The sequence below is a fragment of the Durio zibethinus genome, chromosome 20 (assembly GCF_047325235.1).
Source record: "Durio zibethinus cultivar Kanyao isolate XHJ-2024 chromosome 20, ASM4732523v1, whole genome shotgun sequence".
Taxonomy (NCBI): domain Eukaryota; kingdom Viridiplantae; phylum Streptophyta; class Magnoliopsida; order Malvales; family Malvaceae; genus Durio; species Durio zibethinus.
In genome coordinates, this window is record NC_143181.1 from 8,910,359 (window position 1) to 8,933,524 (window position 23,166).

General features: G+C 31.1%; 1 pseudogene across 1 annotated transcript; it reads left to right on the plus strand.

Moving 5' to 3' along the window:
* Positions 1 to 1,718: 1,718 nt before the first annotated feature.
* On the plus strand, positions 1,719 to 7,701 carry LOC149513097 (putative oxidoreductase At4g09670; annotated as a pseudogene). Its single transcript, XR_016330852.1, has 2 exons — positions 1,719 to 2,577; positions 6,972 to 7,701. The product of XR_016330852.1 is annotated as a putative oxidoreductase At4g09670 (transcript).
* Positions 7,702 to 23,166: the final 15,465 nt, after the last annotated feature.

Genomic DNA, 23,166 nt, shown 5'->3' on the forward strand with positions numbered 1-23,166 from the left:
TTGTCGACAAATTGAGTAAGTATGCTACTTTGTCACAATTTCTCATACTCTCATAGCTTTGATAATGGCACAAGTATTTATGGATCTAATATTCAAGCTACATTGAATGCCTAACTCTATTGTTTGTTAAATTGATAAGATTTTTATGGATGGGTTTTGGCATGAGCTTTTCAAAAAGTATGGAATTTTTCTAAACATCCCTATTACCCACCATCCTTAATTGAATAGGCAAATAAAAATGGTTAATTGATGTTCAGAAACCTATTTGAGATACAAAGTGAGTGAAACACCAAGGGAATGGTGCAAATGGTTACCATTAACAGAATGATGGTACGACACTAATTATCATTTTGCTATCAACTTTAGCCCATATAAGGTGGTGTATGGACAACCACCTCTCTTGCATTTGCCTTGCTTGGCACTAGTAAGAGACTTTTTGGTAGGAATGATAGACATGAGCCTACAAGTTAGAGAAGGTGCTATACAAAAGCTGAAGTTTTATTTACACAAGCCTTAAAAGAGGATGAAAACATGGATAACAAGATAAGAAGTGATAAGGAGTTTCGAGTGGGAGATTTGGCTTATGTCAAACTCCAACCATATTGATAGCAATAAGTTATGAGCAAGAATCGTGTCAAACTAGCTTTTAAATTTTTTAGATCTTTTAAAATATTAAAACAAGAGGGAAAAATGGCCTACAAGTTACAATTACCCATTAGATCTATCGTATATCTACAACTCATATGTCTCGATTAAAAAAGAATGTTGGAAATTTAGCTACATATCTTATGAGAAATTAGACTTTTAGTGGTATTTTTTTTATTGTCAAGCGACATTTTTGGGAAAACACTGTTAAAATTAAGATTTTTTTTAATATCTAGTGATGTTTCTTAAATGCTTTGATATGAAATTCAGGAATGAAATTTTTATAAATTTAATGGTGTTTTCTAGGATAAACATCACTAAATGGGAACATTTATCGGTGCTTTCTAGAATCAATTGTCTAAGGTTTCGTTTGGATGAACTAGACTCTTGGTAAGGGATGGTTATCATCCTTTTCCGCGCCCACCTTTCATAAGACACCCAAATAGGTGGCCAACACATGCTATGAGGGCAAATAATTGATTAGCTATTTTTGATCAAATAGGTGCGACGTGGGTTTTGGTTTTTTGTTTTTATTTTTTTTTATTTTTATTTTGCTCTTTAAACCATATTTTAATACCAATTGAACCAATGTTATTTTTGTTTTCATTTTGATCTTTAATTTAAAAATTATAAAATATTTTTATTAACTTAATATAACTAATAATTTAAATAAAATTTGTAAATATTAAAAATTTAAAAATTTATTATTAGATACAAATTTTAATCTATTAATTTTAATGATCATTTATATTCTCATTATAATTAATCTCATTGTCGTCATTACGTTTACATTTAAACATGTATTCACACTACTTATTTAATTTTATTATTATAGTAATTATTCTTATTTTTACTACTATTTTTTTATATCCCTAAAATCAATTTCACTATTCTATCCAAATGAATCTAAAATAAACGTTAGCGGCTGTTGTGCGAGAGGATGGAACAATTGTTAAAGAACCATAAAACCTTATTGACAGGAGGATGGTTAACGAGGATGACAAAGCAGTCTTTGAGGTTTTAGAACAATGAACAAACTCCTCCTCTGAGGATGCAACAATGGAGGTTTTATATGAATTTATAAAGAAGTATACTACCTTTAATCTTCCAGGACAAGAATCTTTTTGTTGGGGAGTATCGATGCAGGCTGAACAATAATGGCATTTAAAATATTGTAAAGCCAATGTTCTCGGACTTAGGCCAATTTAAGTGGACAGATGATAAATTTATTTAGCCTAACTTTCGGTGTGCGTCTGAAGTGTAAGGAATAGTCTGAGATTCTCGGTACTGCTAGTAGAGACATTATAAAATTGTAAAAATAAGAGTGCCGTTCATCCTCTTATGCAATTGGTTGTTTGAAAAGCATATTTTATTCTCTCTCTTTACTCTTTTCTTTCTCACTATTATTCTCTCTTTATCTTCTAATTTCATAAGAGAAGCATCACCAAAGCACTGCCACCACACTAAAAGATGGCTGATATTCCAATCAGATTTGGCATCATCGGCTGCGCTGAGATAGCCCGCAGAGTCTCACGAGCTATCCTACTAGCTCCTAACGCTACTCTCTCCGCCATCGCCAGCCGCTCCCTCGACAAAGCGGCCAATTTCTCCAAGGCCAATGGGTTCCCACCTGAAGCCAAGGTCTACGGCTCCTACGAATCCCTTTTAGACGACCCCGACGTCGACGCGGTTTATTTGCCCCTACCCACTAGTCTCCACCTGAAATGGGCCGTATTGACTGCTCAGAAAAAGAAGCATCTGCTATTGGAGAAGCCCGTGGCATTGAACGTGGCTGAGTTTGATCAGATTCTAAAGGCATGTGATGAAAATGGGGTTCAGATTATGGATGGGACCATGTGGGTGCATCATCCCAGGACGCAGAAAATGAAGGAGTTTTTAGACGATAAGGAGCGGCTTGGTCAGCTTAAAACGGTAAATATTTTACCGGGTTTCGGTTCAATTTTTTTTTCTTTTATTATGGAATTTTTATAATATTTTGTTGCTTAATACAAAGAAATTAAATATAAAAAATATTTCACAATATAATATAATTTTTAAATTACATAAATATTTTTTATAATTGATTTATAATGAAAATTTATCTCAATAATCTCATTAGTTGTGCTAGTTTTTTATTTTTCTCTAATGCCAATCATAATCTTTAAAAAAATTCAAATAAATAGATGATACAATAAAATTTTCTTTTACAATGAAATTACATTTGTGTTGTCATATAACTAATTACATATGATATTAATTAAAATAAATCAATCAATTACAAATTAGATTAAACTCATATATAATATGTATTATTGAGATAATTAAAGAATAAATATAATTGCAAAGTGTGATGACAATAAAATGAAAGGAAAAAAAAAGAGAATTTCAACAAAAAACAGTAACAAACTAAAATTAATATAAAGATAAAATGAGATTAATTAAAAAAAAATAGAAATGTATGTCGAATAATTTTTTTAACTCACAAATTAAACTTAGACTTGTAGTGAAAGAAAATTAGTATTAGAATTCCCAAATTAAATAAATGTAAAAATGAAAATGAAAATTTATTTTTTTATGATTTCATAACAAATTTAAATAAATTTTAATGATGTCAAAAATAGGAAAAACATTATTTTTATACTAAATAGAATGTGTCTCGAGTTTCGTTTAGATATATATTTTTTATTTATGAATATTTATTTTAATTTTAATAAATATAAATTGAGTAATTAAAATATTATTTATATATATGCAATAACTTATTTTATATTAATACAATAACACTTTTTAATGATTAAAACTCGTTTTTATTTAATTAATAATTAAAATTAAATATTCCACAATCACAAACTTAATTTAATATATCACTTTTTAAAACTAAAATAATGCATATATTCAATACAAATTATAATAAATACATAAGATCAAAATTTTAAATGGAAAAAGACAATTCCTATACATAATAAGTTTAAAGCTTGTTTTTAAAGATTGTTATCGCAAATCTATAAAACATTTGATACAAATAAAAAATTTATTTGCATAATTCTTTTAATTTTTATTTCTTCTCTTTTCTTTATCTCCATATTTTTATTTTTATAAAAAATATAAAACTCTTTTCAAAAATAGATATTAATTGAATTTTATATAATTAAAATTTTTTTTCAATTAATTAAAAATTTAATTTTTAAATTTCATAATTTTAATAAATATTATGTTTTTAAGATAAAAATGAAATTTATGTTGAAAGTACAAAATTTTAATTTTTTTTCAACATTCTATAATTTCAACAAAAACAATAATTTTATAATTTTATAATTTCAATAAAGATAATATTTTACATATTAAAAACGTGAATTTTGTTGAAACTACATTACGAGTATTCTATAGTTTCAACAAAAATAATGTTTTTAAGATTAAAAATGTGACTTTTATTGAAATATATTATAAAAAAATATTTTTTGGAGTATGATTTTTGTTGAAAATATATATGAAAAAAAATTTATTTTTTAGAATTTTATTGTTTACAATGTTTTTATGATTAAGAACATGGTTTTTGTTAAAATTATATTATAAAAGAAATTTATTTTTTAGAATTCTATAATTTTAACAAAAACAAGTTTTTTATTAAAAATGTAGTTTTTGTTGAAAATACATTATAAAAACTTATTTTTGAGAACTTTTCAGTTTCAACAAAAGATTATTTTCTATGATTAAAAACATAATCTTTGTTAAAATATATTATGAAAAAAAATATTTTTCAAAAAGCTTCTTAAATAATTTTAGGATCACAAACATGGACTACGTTTTAAGACAACAAATGTTGTCTATTATAAAATATATTATGAAAATAATTATAATATATTTTCATAATTTACATGTTAAATAAATAAATTATATATTAAATAAATAATTTACATTTTAAATATATTATATGTACAATACAATTTAAAATATACTATACATAAAATTTATTTTGGGAGCTTTGTCTTCGGAAACCCTCAGAGGAGGTTTACCATATTCCTTCCAACTTCCACATCGATCTTATCACGAAGATAGAATCGTATGTTGGCTTTGCATTGAGGCATGTAATGTTATGATAGTAATTAGATTCCATGCAATTGAATAGAATATAGATTCAAATATTTATTTACAAAAGGATTATTTTATATATAGATAATTTTAGTGTTTTTAAATTTTTAATAATTTTTAAAAAAATATAAATTATCATGTTAAATAAACTATTTACATGTTAAATAAATAAATAATTTAAATATAATTATATATCATATGTTATTCACATGACATTGAAGATAATATATAACCAAACTTTATTAAATAATATTACATTTCTTACCAAATGCAAGAATCATTCATTTTCAGAATCTATCTAATAAAGTAATTTCCTCTGAAATCATATTCTCAAAGGGGATCTAAGATTCCAAGAACTAAATGCCATCTTAAAAATTTTACAAATTTCTTCCTTATCCGTTTGGACAACTGTCAGTCTCTAATACCTTTGAAATTCTTTTAATAAAGAGTTATAGACTATATTATATATATTATTCAATTTCAAAAGTTAAGTGGCTCAATTCAATAAGGTAGAAAACATTATGTTTTTAAAAAGATTAGAATATTATTGATTTTTATTTTATTTTATTTTTGTTTTTATAAATATTATTCTGAGCTAGAGTTATGATGCCTTTTAGTAATTGCCTGATATTTGTATTAAATTAGGCAATGGAATGTTGTCAACTTCTTAAAATTGATAAATGTTTGCGTCTTTGTATGCGGTACTTAATGTTTTTAGAAATGAGCAACTTGCTTTACTCAGGTGTTATATTTAGTGCCCTTCACCTAATTTGACTGCAATGTATTAAGACTGTCTGTGTTTGGGTGATGGAGTTATCGTTTATTCCTGTTAATCCAGAACCTAGTGCTTTTCTGAACCTCTTCAGCCGATGCTTATGGCTTGTTTATTGTTAAAACATGAGGCATTCGTGCTACCTTGTTGGACCATGATTCATTTATGGGTTTGGCAAAAGCTTTTGTTGGTTGTTAAGTTGTCAATTTAGAACCAAGACCGAGGCTTATTAGACGAGCATTAAACCCCATAGAGTAATGTAAGATGCTAGGAGAGGTTTTGTGTCAGATCAAACGCTTCAAAAGAAGAGGATACCGTGTTTTAATCTCACTTCGAATAAGAAAGGAGAAGTCTTTGAACATATAAATGTGTACATTCCAATAAGCCAAATTTACAAGAATAGGATAATGATCATGTGGCAAGTGGCCACATCAAGTGCCCTAGTAGGGTATGCGGGCACCGAGCATTTCAGCGAGGGTAGGTAGGGTGGGTCAGACCACACCAAGTGTTTTAGGGAAGTAGGTAGAGTATGTTTGCTGTGACAAAGACGTCATAAAGAAAATTGAGTGGGGAGAATCTCATGCCAAATATCAAGGAGACTAAACAGAGTGCTTTGGTCTCGCCTTAGATAAGAATTTGAAAGTCTTAGTAATTTTGCTTCTTAGTTGGATGAAAAAACAAAAAAAGATAATTAGCTAGGACATGAATATTTGTTTAGAATGGAAAATCTTAAATCTTGTGGGTTGCAGATGAAGGGAAAGAAAACAAATACAACTAATGGTCTATAAATATGAATGTTCATATTGGATGTTGACTTGATGAAGGAATTAGCTCAGAATCTTTTTGACGGGTGCTTAGTTGGATTCTTTTGTATTTACGGCTTTCTAAATCTATATTTTTACTGTTGACCTATCTGTGACTGTTGGAATTGTTGATAATTACACTACTCTTGGATTTCTCATATGGTGTTAATATATTTTCTTTGGGGCCTCTATTCTATCTGTGCTTTATTGTATTCGGATATTTGTAGTCATTTTGTTACTTTTAATAAAATTTTATTTTGGCTTAGTAAAAAAAAAAAAGTTCATTATCAACAATGATACGAACACAGATCGAGTTTTTATGGCCACCGGACATAAGCTTAGTTGGGGTTCGAAGAAAGGGTTTTATAAAGGATAAAGCAAATGAGTAGCAAAAAAATTTTTTGATATGAAACGGAGCTTAAAATAATGGCCCAAAGACACAACACCTAAAATATAGTTGCTGAGGATTTTTTTAAGTTTTTATTTGTTAGCTCAAATATAGATAAATAGTTCAAGAAGGATAAATTGGATTGATTACAAATTTTTCTCAAATTAAATTTTAATAAGTATTTGTTTTAAAATAACAATACAAGTATTTTTCTTAAGCTGTGTAATTTTAACTGAGAATGACAATATTGATTAAAAACCTTTGGCTTCCTCAGGTACATAGCTGCTTCACATATTTTGCCCCCCGGAGTTTTTCCAGAATAACATTCGTGTGAAGCCAGATCTTGACACTCTTGGTGCTCTTGGTGATGCTGGATGGTATGGCATCAGGTCAATCCTGTGGGCAGCTGACTATGAGCTGCCCAAGACCGTTACAGCCTTGCGAGGTCCTGTTGTCAATGAAGAAGGGTTAATACTTGATTGTGGGGCTTCACTACACTGGGAAGATGGCAAAACTGCAACCTTCAATTGCTCTTTCTTATCAAATCTGACAATGAATATCACTGCTATAGGAACATTTGGAACTTTGCATCTCACAGATTTTATCATTCCTTACCAAGAGCATGAGGCCTCTTATACTACATCCTCAAAAGCTCGATATAATGAGCTTGGAACAGGATGGGTGCCGATTCCAAGTGAACACAATGTCAACGTAGACCTACCTCAGGAAGCCTGCATGGTGAGAGAGTTTGCTGGCTTTGTTGGAAATATTAAAAAAAATGGTGCTCAGCCAGATAATAAGTGGCCGACAATCAGTAGGAAGACACAATTGGTTGTGGATGCTGTCAACGCATCCGTTGAGAAGGGTTTTGAGCCTGTTGAAATTGTGAGCTGAGCTTTTAATTATTTATGAATGTTAGAATTACCACTGTTTCTATGGGCTGTCACACCTACTTGCAGCAGTTGTTGGTGAAACAGAAAAAGTTAGCCACCTTTTTTTTTTTTTTGTAGTAAAACGCCCTTTCTGCCTCACCAGTAGCAGTATTAATTCTACGAATGTTGACAGTACCCTCATCTATGGACGTCGGATTCACAGTTGGCCGCCACCATTCTGAACATTCGTAGTTGAAAAACTCGAAGCAACTGAATCTTAAAGAGATATGAACCCATAGTTTTCCCCAACCTGCAATAATACCGAACTCATCAACATATCCTATTAGAAACCCTTACAAAGAAGACCTAATTGTAATTAACCGGAGATTGATCAAACCCAAAATAGACTCAATCTGAAATGATTGAAACTCCATACGGTCCAAACTTAAAATTGTATGAACATGAAACAAACCAACCTAAATTCAAAATGATTTGAAACTAAATTATTTAAACTTGAAATGCTTTAAACCAAAAGTGAATACGAAATGTTTAAAGCTCAAGATGGCCCAATCCTTAAATTGCCGGAACATCAAACGATTTAAACTCAACATTGTGGGCTTAAAAGATTGGACTACAGTTGGTTTTATTTACTACTGTTGTTGGACCTATTTTATTGGACTTCTTTTAGTTTCTGTAATATATGTGTTTAATAGAACCCAATTTCCTTATGAGTGTTTATATTAATGTTATGAAGGGAGAGAGAGAATGTAGCATTGGCATCCGAGATTCTCAGATTCAATTGAAGGTTGCTAGCTTACAGTACTAAAAAGAGGAGGGATGTATAGTATGAATCATTGGAATAGAATTATCTTTTTCTGTCTCCTAAACATTTTGTGTTCTTCTTCCTTTAAATTTTCTTTTTTTAAGATAACTATCTTGCTCTATATTTAAAGTCAGTTTGCATCATTTGGTATTAGAGCCATGACTTATCACCAATGGCTGATGGAATTTCTATTCTACTTCAAAAGTAGATTCAACAAACTTAGCAAGATGTAGCTAAGCTTCAAATGGAGATGTAGCAACAGATTCCAAGATTGATCAGTTTGATTTCAAGATGGTTATATAGTTTACAGAAATGAGGTTTAAGCTTAAATAGTTTTTAGAGATGATGACTACTAGGGAAAAGAACTCAATATCAAGTGCATTTGAGGGTGACCAAGCTTCATTGAGCACACTATAGAAAAGGCTAGGAAAAGAAACAACCTCAATCATGAAGTGGACAAGTCCCTTGTGGTTGAGGTGTTTTTTAACAATCCCTTAACAACAACCCAAAATAGGTACATCATTTTTTATTCATCTAGAATCTTTAAAGGGATTATCCTAAGTTTAATGATGAGGACTTTAAAGGTTGGTTTATGAAGTTAGAATAGTATTTTGAAGTTGAGAAAGTACCTATTAGTAGTAAGGTAAGGCAAGTAATGTTGAACTTGGAGGGAAAAACTCTATGGTGACCCCAATACTATACTAGGTCTCAAAAGGGGTTTGAAAATTAGAACTAGGCAGGGTATATCAAAGACATGAAAGATGAATTTGTATATGAAAGGTATTAGGATCCTATGGCCAAATTCATAGAACTTAAACAAACCACTTATGTTAAACAAATTTATGAAGATTTTATTGGCTTTCTTAGATGTAGCTATCTGATTCCTATGTCTTGAGTGTTTTTCATTAGTAACTATGTCTTGAGTATTGTTCATTAGTAATTTAAAACCAGATATATCCTAATCTATTAGGTTGTTTAGATCCACAACTTTAAACCAAGCTTCACATTTAGCTAAAAATATTAAGACTATCATCCAACCCAACTTGAAATGAACCACTTCATTCTTTAAACCATCTTTTTCATTCTTTTACCATTCTACTAGTATTGTTTCTACTAAAAATATTACCTTACTTCTCTTATTGCCAACACCAAAGGTTTCACCTAACTCCAACTTATTGAACTTCAACAATACTAAAAATTCCAGCTAGCAAACCAATCAACCCAAGTTCCTTAATAGTAGCACTAATAGCTTTAAGACCATTACTAAAAGGCTTACTCTAGCTACAATGGAGCAAATGAGAAAAAAGAGGCTTTGCTATTAAAGTAGAGCCAAGTATTCAATTGATCATAAATGTATGAAGTCATAGTTGTATCAATTTCTTATTGAAGGGTGTGAAGAGGACTGTGAGGTTGTCGTAACAGTTTTGGGACCGTCAGACATAAGACGTTTTAAAATCGAGAAAAATAAAATGGAGTCGCTACCAATATTCGTTAGGGTGTGATTGGCCACCCAAAAGTTTATCTTTTTAATAAAACTATAAAAACGAGTTTAAAGTTTATCAAAAAGATAAATTTTGATCCACAAAAAATCAGGTTGGGTTTGGGAATTGGTTATGTGTGGGAAAGGATTAACACCCCCACAACGCCCATAAATTGGTACCATTTAATTATGCACTATTTTCGGTGTTGGATAAAAATAGTTTTGACTTGAAATTTAATACTAATTCCCTTTATTTTAAAAAATATTTTTGCTAAAATTTTTATTTAGAAATATTGAGAAAATCTTTAAGTTAAAGAATTATCTTAAAATTCTCCAACATCTAGGTAGAATTTAAATAACTCTTTTCATTTAAGATTTAACACAACAATCCTTAAAATGAAATAACACTCTTTATAGAAAATTGTTGGTAACTCTCCAACATCTAGGCTGAGTACCAAGAATTATTTCTTTCGGAATGTTATTTTTATTTTATTTTGTAATATCATAATTTTTTTAAAAAAAAGTATTATTCTTTTTTATTATAAAATATTTTATCACCAAGTAGTAAATAAAAATTAAAGACAGAATAGTGCAAATAATTACTGATAATAACATGCTAATATATGTATGCTAATGAATGTCATATAAAATGAAATGCAATTTAAAAGTTAGATTCTTAAGTATAATGAGACCATCACGACTCTCCAACATCTAGGCAGAGCTTAGGTGCAACTGTTTATATTTAAGATCCCAATTTACTGTGATACTTTTTATTTATTAATCTTATTATTAATACGAATTAAGAAATCGTGTGAAAAGACTTAACGAAGTAAAATTTCCTAAATATCCCATCATCTAGGCGGCATTCGAGAACAAATTGCTTCAAATGAAATTTTCACACATGTCCTTAGGATTTTTAGGAGGTTTTGAGTAAGTGCTTGAGTAGAGGTTTTGAAGGTTTGGTTTTAAGGTTTAGAGGGTTTTAAGGCTTGAATTTTAGAATATTAAAGGTTTAGGGTTTTGATTTTAGAGCTTGGAGATTTTAGGGTTTGAGTTTTGTGGTTTGGGTTTTAATTTAAGAGTTTGGATTTTAGAGATTTTGGATTTTGAGGTTTGGATTTTAGGGGTTTCGGATTTTAGGGATTTGAATTTAGGGGATTTTAGATTTTTAGAGGTTTCAGATTTTAGGATTTTAGATTTTAAAAGTTTTAGAAACCTATGATTTTGGTTTTAAAATTTGAGGTTTCGGTTTTAAAAAAATGTAAATATCTCTAAAAATTCCCAACATCTAGGTGGATTTTCGGAGCAAGTTCGATTTTAGTGATTTTTGAAATTTAATTAATAATTTATCATATATCTCTTTTTATGAAAATTTATTAATAATAATTCTCCAACATCTAGGTGAAATTATTTTTAAAAAAATATTTTTATTTCCTCCAACATCTAGTCAAGGAAAATAATAAAAAATAATTATTTTTTTGAGCATTTTTAATATATATTTTTAATTATTACTTGTTTTCAATTTTATTATTATTAAAATAATTAAACATTTATTATAACAAATTTAAGAACTTATCATGCATAAATATAAAAATATACTAAAAATAACAAAAATAATAATATATAAAAAATTTAGAAAATAAAATTTAAAAAAGAAAAAAAAATTTTTTACCTGAACTAGACTGGTCAAAGCCAGTCTGAACCGGTTTGACGGTTTAATCTACGTTCAAGTGAAAGTCTACGGTTCAATCCGGTTAAGACTGGTTCAATTGGACCAATCAGCAGCCGTTGGAAGAACGAGTCAACGAGTCGGGTTGCGTGGATCTCGGGTCAGATCTGGGTCAACGCGCAGATCTTCCTTGGCCGAAACGATGTCGTTTTGGACTGTAACCTTTTATGTAAAACCAAAAAATTTTTTTTGGTTATTTTTCTCTTATTTCAAAAAAAAAAAGGGGGAAAGAGAGCTCTAGGGCTCTCGCTGTCCGATTGTCGGACCACTGCACCGACAGCCTCTTAGGTCACCGTCGGCGATCGCTGCCAGTGGTTTTCAATCGTCAAAAAATGTAAAAATTATTTTGGCAACTCTCTTCAATGCTCTCTTTCCAGATCTGGCTTTCTTTTCGCCAGAAACGCCCGATCGTCGTAGATCGGAGCTTGAAGTTTTCTGCCTTTTTTTTTTTTAGACTAAAACTGATCTATTTTCTTTATTTTTACAGGGAGCTCGACGCTGAGGTTTCTCCTTACGGGGAGGACTGTTTGTCATTTTTTTTTATTTCTGTTTTCGTGGTTGGTGTTGGTTGAAAGGTTTTTTTTTTGGTGTGTCTGGGTGTCCGAGAGGGTGTTGTGAGCAGTATGTCTGGAGGTTTCGAAGATCTGTCCAAATGTTTTCGAGAGGGGATGTCCGAGAGAGAGGTTGAAGGGGAAGAGGCTGTGGGTTTTAAAGAGCTTCAAATAGAGGGATAGATGGTGGTCATAGGCGTGGTAGGGTGGCTATCTGGTCTGGTGGCTGGACAGGGGGTTGGTCGGGGGTGGTAGCAGCTCCGTACACCAGCCACCCTACTTTCTATTTTTTTCTTTTTCCTATTTTCTCTTTCTTTTCTTTTTTTTTAATAATTAATAATTATTTTTTAAAAATATATTTTTTATTATTATTATTATTATTATTATTATTATTAATTTTAATAGTAGACCCGGATAAAATCGGTGTCTACTGTTGTCCCTCTTTGCACATTGCTAAGAATCAAGAATAGGACAAAGACAAAGACAATGATTTTATCTGGAAGCAAATTGTGATTTTCTTTTTTTAAAACACAAAACGATTGGGATGACATCGCAAGTCGAAAAATAGTGAATCGATCGAAATAACACCGTGAATCGAATTTATGCCCGGAGGTCTTAGAGATCATGCTTGAAAGTTTTACAGAATCAACAGGACAACACCGTAAGTCAAAAAATCAAGAATCGATCAGGATAATACCACGAACCAAATTTATGCCCGGAGGTCTTACAGATTCGATTGGGATAACATCGTAAGTCAAAAGATCAAGAGTCAATCGGGATAATACCGCGAATCAAAATTATGCCCGGAGGTCTTAAAAATCATATCCGAAGGTCTTATAGAATCGACTGGGATAACACTGCAAGTTGAAAGATAAGGAATCGATCAGGATAACACCGCGAATCGAAATTATGCTCGAAGGTCTTACAGAATCGACTGGGATAACATCGCGAGTTAAAAGATAAGGAATCGATCGGGATAACATCGTGAATCAAAATTATACCTGAAGGTTTTAGAAATCATGTCCGAAGGTCTTACAGAATCGATTGGGATAATATCGCAAGTCAAAAGATAAAGAATCGATCGGGATAACACCACGAATCAAAATTATGCCCAGAGGTCTTAAAAATCATGCCCGAAGGTCTTACAGAATCGATTGGGACAACACCGCGAGTCGAAAGATAAAGAATCAATAAGGATAATACCACGAATCAAAATTATCCCCGAAGGTCTTAGAAATCATGTCCGGAGGTCTTACAGAATCGACTGAGATAACACCATAAATCAAAAGATAAAGAATCGATCGGAATAACATCGTGAATCAAAATTATACCCAGAGATCTTGAAAGTTATGCTCGGTTGTCTTAGAGATTATGCCTGAAGGTCTTACAGAATCATACCCGGAGGTCTTACAGAATCGACTGGATAACATCACGAGTTGAATGATAAGGAATCGATCGAGATAACACCGTGAATCAAAATTATGTCTGAAGGTCTTAGAAATCATGTCCGAAGATCTTACAGAATCGACTGGGATAACACCGTAATTCAAAAAATAAAGAATCGATCGAGATAACACCACGAATCAAAATTATGCCCGAGGTTTTTAAAGTTGTACTCGGAGGTCTTAGAGATTATGCCTGGAGGTCTTACAAATCTCGAAATCTTTGAATGCTCCTCATAATCAGAGGCAATGAAACTTTAAAAATTTGAACATTTTTTTAAACATGGCTTTCACCTGATCAAAGATTTTTGAAACTCTAAAGGTCTTTTCTGAGGAAGGTTCCCTCTAAATAGAGGCTTTGAAATCTTGATTGAAATTGGTTCCTCTTAAATAGAGACTTTAAAACTTTAAAAACATGCCCCTTTTTTTTTTCCTTTTTTTTTGTTTTTAATACTTACAAAGTTGATAAATGCAAACATGATACAAATGTCTATTTCCATCAAATGATGCTAATGGAAATGTCGATGCAAATGTCAATGCCAACATAAGAATGCAAATGCTTGATACATTTGACTTTTTGATAATGCAAATGACAATGTCCTTTTCATGTAGATGCCCTTACAAATACCTTTTCTTAGGATGCAGAGGCTATAATGCAAATACAAATTCTTCTTACGGTGTGAATACAAATGTCTTATACAAATGCCAATGCAAGTGATGCAAATACGAATGTCTTTTTTGTGATGCAGATGCAAGCAATGCAAATACAAAGACTCTTCTTGCCCCTTTTTAAAAAAAAAAATTATGTTTAAATTTTCATTGTTTCATTTTCACAAAAAAAAATGATCTCAGTATTATGTACAAAATACTCAAATAATCTTGAAAATTTTTAAAAGTGATCAAAAATTACCTCACATAAAGTATCTTCGTAATTAATGAAAAATATAAGACTCAAGACTTCCGAATCTCATGGAAGTTAATGACTACTATTTAAAAAGCTTATGAATGGGATGGTAACTGACAATTCAACTCCTTTCACTAGTGGGCATATCTCATGAAAAGCTCGACGAAAGTTGTTAAGATTTCTCTTGGGCACACAAAAGAGATAATTTTTTTAGAACACTTTTTTTTTACTGAAAACATGATACTTCAATGTGAGTCAAAACTAGCCATTACTTTCCAAACAAGATTTGGGAAGACGACATGGTTGGTTTTTTTTTTATTTTTTTTGTTAAAATGAAAGGTTTTTAGTGGGTATTGGTCTTTCAAAAGGCTTTACATCGAGATTTTTTGTTTTGGATAGAACCTTGAAACTCTGAAATTCATTTTGGGGCCTCAAAAATGTCTTTAGCTCTAAATTGTCCTTTTAAGGTTTTCACCTTAGAGCTATATTTTCTATCAATGAAGAATTCAACAAGTATATACAAATTCAAGGACATTGCTCTTCAATCCAAGTGTCAACATTTGATCAAAATGGACTTTTCAAGGTATGTAATGTAGGTCAAGGTTAAGAGTTTTGAAAGAATGGGTAAACAGGCTCAAAATATGTTATTCAGGGTAATTAGGCCAAGGATCCTGATGAGCATTCTCTAACTTTCTTCCTTTGCCCCCTTTTTTTTTGGAAACATTTGGCTTTAATTTTAACAACTTTACTCACTCTTTTTTTTTTTTGCCTTAAATTCTCATTTTCAAGGTACATATTTTCTCTTTTTTTTATTTTCTCTTTTTTTTTTTTTATTCTAGTTGAAGCTTCATATTCTTATCTCAAAAGTTTCTTTACTCTTTCTTGGAAATACTCAATTTTATCTTTAGCTATTCAATCTCTCGAATCGTTGAGATTCTTATTGAAATCTTGTTCACTTTTTACCCCAGACTTTTACCTCCGAAGGGCATGTTAGATGCTTTTAATTATCGGATATTTTTCTTGAAGTTGATCTTGAATATATCCTAATTTTGCCCCCTAATGTAGAAAATGATCCTTGGCTAGGGTTTATTTTAGAACAAAAAATTTAATAGGCTTAAATGGGTAGCAAATGGATAATTTTTATGTACGAGAAAGATAGAGAAATGTGGCTATTCATCATTTCAAACATGATCACTTGGCTAGAAGAGCAAATCATTGAATATGTCTCTTTTGTTTATTTTTTCTTCTTTTTTTAAACTTTTTTTTGTTTTTTTTATTTTTTTTATTTTTTTTGTGTGATGCCCCATCTTTTGTTTACTCAAGGTTTTAATGACGATCAAGTTGTATAAGATTGATTACATAGTTCAAAAAGGCTATTTGGACTCCAAAATTTTTCTGGCATTTTCTTGGTGAAAGAAAGAGAAAATGTATAAAGGTATGAAATAAATTGTCTTAGGCAGAAAGGGATTCTTTTTTCTTTTTCTCAATGTGTCTTAAGACATAAAACAAAGGTTATTTAAGAAAAAAAGCTCAAGCATTTTTGTATTTATAGTCATAGCAAAATTTTGACACACATTGAATTATCAATTAGAAAATTTGAAAGAGTATCTGATTTTTGAAATTCAAAACAAACTTTCAAAATTAATCTCTTTTGTTTTTTACCCAGGAAAAAATTATCGGCCCTTTAAGGTCTGAACTCAAACTCACATTCCTTGAAAGGTTATGGTTGATGAGTCCAATCATTTGAGTGATTAGGGTCATGAAAGTATTTGAAAAGGTGTGGAAGTATTTGATGAGCTTTTTCCTAATAGTAATCACCATTTCCCTTAAGAATCTTTTCGTCTTTATCGCAAAAGAAAAAAAAAAATTTTTTGAAATCTTGAAAGTTACTTATGTGGGATTTTTTATTCAAACAAATGCATAAAGAGAAATTTCAATCCAAAACATTCAATTATTTCAAAATAAGTTAGATAACTCTAGAGACACAATGTACATGTCATACATACATAGTAAAAAATAAAAAAAAGATCATCCTATCTTGATTTTTAAAACTTAACACCTCCCTCTTCATCTCAACTTCTCACATTTGACAATTGGATGGAGTCAACAACTTCTATTGTTCTATTACCTTCGAAGTCAGAATACCAGTCTTGATAAGATCTGTAACCTTTTCTTTTAACTGTCTGTATTTTTCAGTTGAGTGGCCAATTGTCCCATATGATAATCACACTTACCATTAGGATCATAACTTTTTACTGATGGATTTGATGTTACTTTTAGAAGCACATGAGTGAGATATCGACCTTCTATTAGCAAAAGCAAAAAGTAAAAAATGGGGATGGGCAATTTCTCTTGATCATTCCTTGGTTCTTTGATTCTTTGTTGGTCGGGTGGTGGATTCAAATGTAAGAACAAGATCATAAATGACCATTTAAGGATGAGAGTTTGCTGAAAGCTCAAATGCTGGCTTGGTTGGCAAAGATATGGGTTTTGAGAGATATGGCTTATGGCAGGGTGATGGAGTTGATAAGCTGGATAAGGATTGTATGGGATAAAGCTATTAGGTAGATGCCTATCCATTGTGACTGTTTGCACCTCTTCTTTATTCTTTTTTGATGTACTTTTCTCTTTAACTTCTGTCGTTTATTTTAACTTAATCCCACCACTCTTGATTGTATTTTTTATAATTTCATCAAAAATCACCATGTCTGAAAAGTTTTTAGATACATTCCCAATCATTTTTCCTCAAAAGTTCGATGAAGGCATATTCACAACTATTATTTTTTTTACAGGCTCCTTTAGACATCCAATTATTAAAAGTGGATAGAGGCATCAATTCATAAAAATTTAGGCCAAAAGAAGTTTTCATTCATTCTCAAAAGTACCAAGTTTACACATCACGAACCATTCTAGGGTTGAGGCCAAAAAGTGCTAGACTTATTCTTACTCCCTCTTGTTTCGCCTAAGAAATCCAAAAATAATTGAGTATGATTATCGGGGAAGACAATCGTTTGCTTTAAAAAGTTTTTATTCATCATCCTGACCAACCTTATTGTTGCCTGTAGCACTACCTACCATCTCAGCATGGATTAAAAAAGGGTTCTCATGAATAACTAGCTTCATCTTGGCATCAAAACTCAAATATTCGGCTTTCATCAAACCATGCACCCTATGTTTCAAAGTTGTGCAGTCTTCCAAAGAATGGGCCACAACATCAAAATGGTATTCACATTGGGCATTAGGGTTATACCATTTAGGGAAAAATGGTTTGTAAGGTTCAGCAGGGATAGGAGCAATGAGGTAGTTCCCTAGGAGCAACGGGTATAACTCTGTGTAGAACATGAGTATTGGATCAATAAGGGCTTTTCCTTTAGTGTTACCAGAGTTTTTCTGTCCTATGGTTGGTTTGCTTTGTTGAAAAAGTGCTGGTATAGTTAGTCTCGAGGTGAATTAAGAAACTCTGGGTTAAAGATTGGGCTGATAAAGTGGTGATTGGATAGCATGCTGAACAAGCGATTGTGAAATGTGAAGTGGGGGACGTGAATTCAAGTGTGAAATTTTTGAAGGTTGCATGACACTTGGGGGCTTAATTCTATATGCTTGGAAAGGAGGTTAGAAGTAGTCATAATAAGGATTTAGGTATGGGTTAGGACTTGAAATAGTTGGTGATGGTTGTTTGAAGCTAGGTGACTCTTTATTAAAAATCAAACTCTTGAGCTCAGTCATTTGTGTGGCTAGTTCACCCATTCCTCTCTTGAGTTCGCCCAAACTTCGATCACTGTCAAATCATCCAATGTCTTAATATGCTCTAGAATAGTGCTAGAACTAAAAGAAATCGATTGATCTTGACTTGATGGAATCGAAAGTGACAATGATCCTTGAGGAGGAACAAACTTAACTCCACCACCACCTTTAATCATTTCTATCAATTGAGCCATTTATCGTTTCATCTCTCAAAGCTCAAGCCATAATTCCTCTTGATTCAACTCCAAAGCACTAATCCTTGCTTCCAATTGATCTCCCATTTCTGACATTCTAATTTCTACCAAGACAAACATTTTATTTCGAGACTTAGACAAAAAATTCTAGACTATTACCCTTATTGAATGAATATCACAAAAACAAAGACATACAAAGTATGTTTATGAATACATGAATATGAGAATGTCATGAAATGCATATATACTTATGACAATGGATTTTTATATATATAAAGACCCAAATAAAAATTTTTATCAACCATGAATGTGTATGCAAAAAATGCAATGTTATGTTGCAAGAATGGTGGGATATGAAATGCAATGTATGTTCCATACGACCCTATTATTCATGAATCTATATGCATGAAATGCAATGACATATTTACATGAATGATGAAATGTATTCCTATGACTAATGCAGCATACTTGTATGGAATGCATGAACCTATCAAGTGCTTATTATATTTTTACATGAAATGCAATGCTTGTGTTATGTCATCCTAATGAACTGACACTACCTTTAAACATGTAATGAGATGGAATGTACGCACTACTTATTAAGATGCATAAGGTAGGCATGTATCATTTATCAGCAAGTGTATAACATGGGACACATGCACTGTCCATTGATGTGGATGGGATGGAATGCTCATATTATCCTATCATGATGCGCATGGGATGGGATACATGTATTATTTCATCATGATGCATGAAATGCGAAAGATGAAACAAAATATGAAAAAAAAAATTTGAAAAGGAAAAACAAAAGAACTAGGACTTGAAAATTAATTTTATTCGGTCAATAAACAAAGAATTCTTTAAAAAAAAAACTTTAATTTTTTTTTAAAAACTTTTTATTTTGTTTTTTTTTTTTTTTTGCTTGTTGGATTAATGCTAAAAATAATTCATTGTATTCTAAAATATTTTATGAAAATGTAAATTTTGGATAACTACCAAAGTAATGAAATACATGTAAAAAAAAAAATCTTCAAGAAAATGCTATTCTCTTATTTCTACCAAAGGGCAATGCTCTATCGAAGGTCGGTCCCCTAAGGTTCACTGTATGCTGAGTGAAAATTTGTTCATCTAAAGGTTCTCAAATTGTTCCTCACTGACATTCACACTGGACTAGTAAGAAACCTCGATCCTTACCCATTATAGGCTATGAACGAAAATGGTTCAATCTGAGTGGAAGTGTTTTGCTAGCAAATACGGAGATTATCATCTCACGAGAGCATAGCTACTTCACTTCCTCCTAAAAGGGATGGAGTCCGGGTATAGAGCTCATACATGCGAGTGAATATGCAAAGTGTGTGTAAAGCAATGTATTAATCCAAATAAATAAATCAAAAGAACAAAATCAAAATAATAACTATCATGCAATTTATTCTGTTTATTAACTTGTATATATATATTTTTTTAAAAATTAAAACAAAGGGATTTAAACTAAATATTAAATAAAACCAATTAAATCCAACCATTACTAATAGCGCATAATTAAAATTTTGGCCTGACTCTCAAATGTCCCTAGTGGAGTCGCCAAGCTGTCCTAATGATTTTTGGACCGCCAGACGTAAGGTGTTTTAAAATCGAGAAAAATAAAAGGGAGTCACCACCAATCTTGGTTAGGGTATGATTGGCCACCCAAAAGTTTATCTTTTTAATAAAACTATAAAAACGGGTTTAAAGTTTATCAAAAAGATAAATTTTAGTCTACGAAAAATCAGGTTGGGTTCGAGAGTCAGTTACAACGCCCATAAATTGGTACCATTTAATTATACGTTATTTTTTATATTGGATAAAAATAGTTTTGACTTAAAATTTAATACTAATTCCCTTCATTTTAAAAAATATTTTTACTAAAATTTTTATTTAAAAATATTAAGAAAATCTTTAAGTTAAAGAATTATCTTAAAATTTTCTAACATCTAGGCAGAATTTAAAATAACTCTTTTCACTTAAGATTTAACTCAACAATCCTTAAAATGAAATAACACTCTTTATAGAAAATTGTTGATGACTCTCCAACATCTAGGCTGAGTACCAAGAATTATTTCTTTCGAAATGTTACTTTTATTTTATTTTGCAATATCACAATTTTTTTAAAAAAGTATTATTCTTTTTTATTATAAAATATTTTATCACCAAGTAGTAAATAAAAATTAAAAACAGAATAGTGCAAATAATTACTGATAATAACATGCTAACATATGTATGCTAATGAATGTCATATAAAATGAAATGCAATTTAAAAGTTAGATTCTTAAGTATAATGAGACCACCACGACTCTCTAACATCTAGACAGAGCTTAGGTGCAACTGTTTATATTTAAAATCCCAATTTACTGTCATACTTTTTATTTATTAATCTTATTATTAATGTGAATTAGGAAATCATGTGAAAAGACTTAACGAAGTAAAATTTCCTAAATATCTCATCATCTAGGTGGCATTCGAGAATAAATTGCTTCAAATGAAATTTTCACACGTATCCTTAGGATTTTTATGAGGTTTTGAGTAAGGGCTTGAGTAAAGGTTTTGAAGGTTTGGTTTTAAGGTTTAGAGGGTTTTAAGGCTTGAATTTTAGGATATGGAAGGTTTAGGGTTTTGATTTTAGAGTTTGGAGATTTTAGGGTTTGGGTTTTGTGGTTTAGGAAGGGTTTGGATTTAAGGGATTTTAGATTTTTAGGGGTTTCGAATTTTAAAAGTTTAGGTGCGACTGTTTATATTTAAAATCCCAATTTAAATCTAGACAAAGCTTAGGTGCGACTATTTATATTTAAAATCTCAATTTACTGTCATACTTTTTATTTATTAATCTTATTATTAATGTGAATTAAGAAATCATGTGAAAAGACTTAACGAAGTAAAATTTCCTAAATATCTCATCATCTAGGCGTCATTCAAGAATAAATTGCTTCAAATGAAATTTTCACACGTGTCCTTAGGATTTTTATGAGATTTTGAGTAGGGGCTTAAGTAAAGGTTTTGAAGGTTTGGTTTTAAAGTTTAGAGGGTTTTAAGGCTTGAATTTTAGGATATGGAAGGTTTAGGGTTTTGATTTTAGAGTTTGGAGATTTTAGGGTTTGGGTTTTGTGGTTTGGGGTTTTGATTTAAAGGTTTGGATTTTAGGGATTTTGGATTTTGGGGTTTGGATTTTAGGGGTTTTGGATTTTAGGGGTTTGGATTTAAGGGATTTTAGATTTTTAGGGGTTTTGAATTTTAAGAGTTTTAGAAACTTATGGTTTTGGTTTTAAAAATTGAGGTTTCATTTTTAAGAAAATATGAACATCTCTAAAAATCTCTAACATCTAGGCAGATTTTCAGAGCAAGTTCGATTTTAGTGATTTTTGAAATTTAATCAATAATTTCTCATATATCTCTTTTTATGAAAATTTAATAATAATAACTCCCCAACATCTAGGCGGAATTATTTTGAGAAAAATATTTTTATTCCCTCCAGGCAGAAAAAATAATAAAATATAATTATTTTTTAAGCATTTTTAATATATATTTTTAATTATTACTTGTTTTTAATTTTATTATTATTAAAATAATTAAACATTTATCATAACAAATTTAAGAACTTATCATGCATAAATATAAAAAATTTACTTAAAATAACAAAAATAATAATATATAAAAAATTAAAAAAAAATTTTTTTTTACCTGAACCGGACCGGTCAACGGTTCGACCAAAGTTGGATAAATCAGTTTAGCGGTTTAATCTGCAATTCGGGTGGAATTCTACAATTCGATCTGATTCAATTGGACCGGTCACCAGTTGTTGGAAGAGCGGGTTAACAAGTCAGGTTATGCGGATCTCGGGTCGGATTTGGGTCAACGCACGGATCTTTCTTGGCCGAAACGACGTCGTTTTGGACTGTAGCCTTCTATATAAAACCAAAAAAAATTTTTTTGGTCATTCTTCTCCTATTTCAAAAAAAAAAAAGGGAAAGAGAGCTCTAGGGCTCTCACCGTCCGGTCGCTAGACCACCGCACCGACAGTTGCCTGGGTCACCACAGGCGGTCACTGCTGGTGGTTTTCGATCGTCGAAAAACATAAAAATTATTCTGGCAACTCTCTTCAACGCCCTTTTTCTAGATCTAGCTTTCTTTTTGCCAGAAACGACCTCGATCGTCGTAGATCAGGGCTTGAAGTTTTCTGCCTTCTTTTTTTTTTCTTTTTTTTTTAGACTAAAATTGATCTGTTTTCTTTATTTTTGTAGGGAGCTCGGCACTGAGGTTCCTCCCTATGGGGAGGACTGTGTCTTTTTTTTTTGTTTCTGTTTTTATGTTTCTGTTTTCGTGGTTGGTGTGGGTTGAAGGGTTTTTTTTTTTGTGTGTCTGGGTGTCTGAAAGGGTGTTGTGGGAAGTATGTTTGAAGGTTTTTAAGATCTGTCCGAAGGTTTTCGAGAAGGGATGTCCGAGAAAAAGGTTGAAGGGGAAGAGACTGTGGGTTTTAAAGAGCTTTAAATAAGGGGATAGATGGTCGTAGGCGTGGTAGGGAGGCTGGACAAGGGGCTGGTCAGGGGCGGCAGCAACGACGTACACCAACCACCCTTCTTTCTATTTTTTTTCCTATTTTCTCTTTCTTTTTTTTAATAATAAATAATTATTTTTTAAAAAAATTTTATTTATTTATTATTATTATTATTATTATTATTATTATTATTAGTAAACCCGGA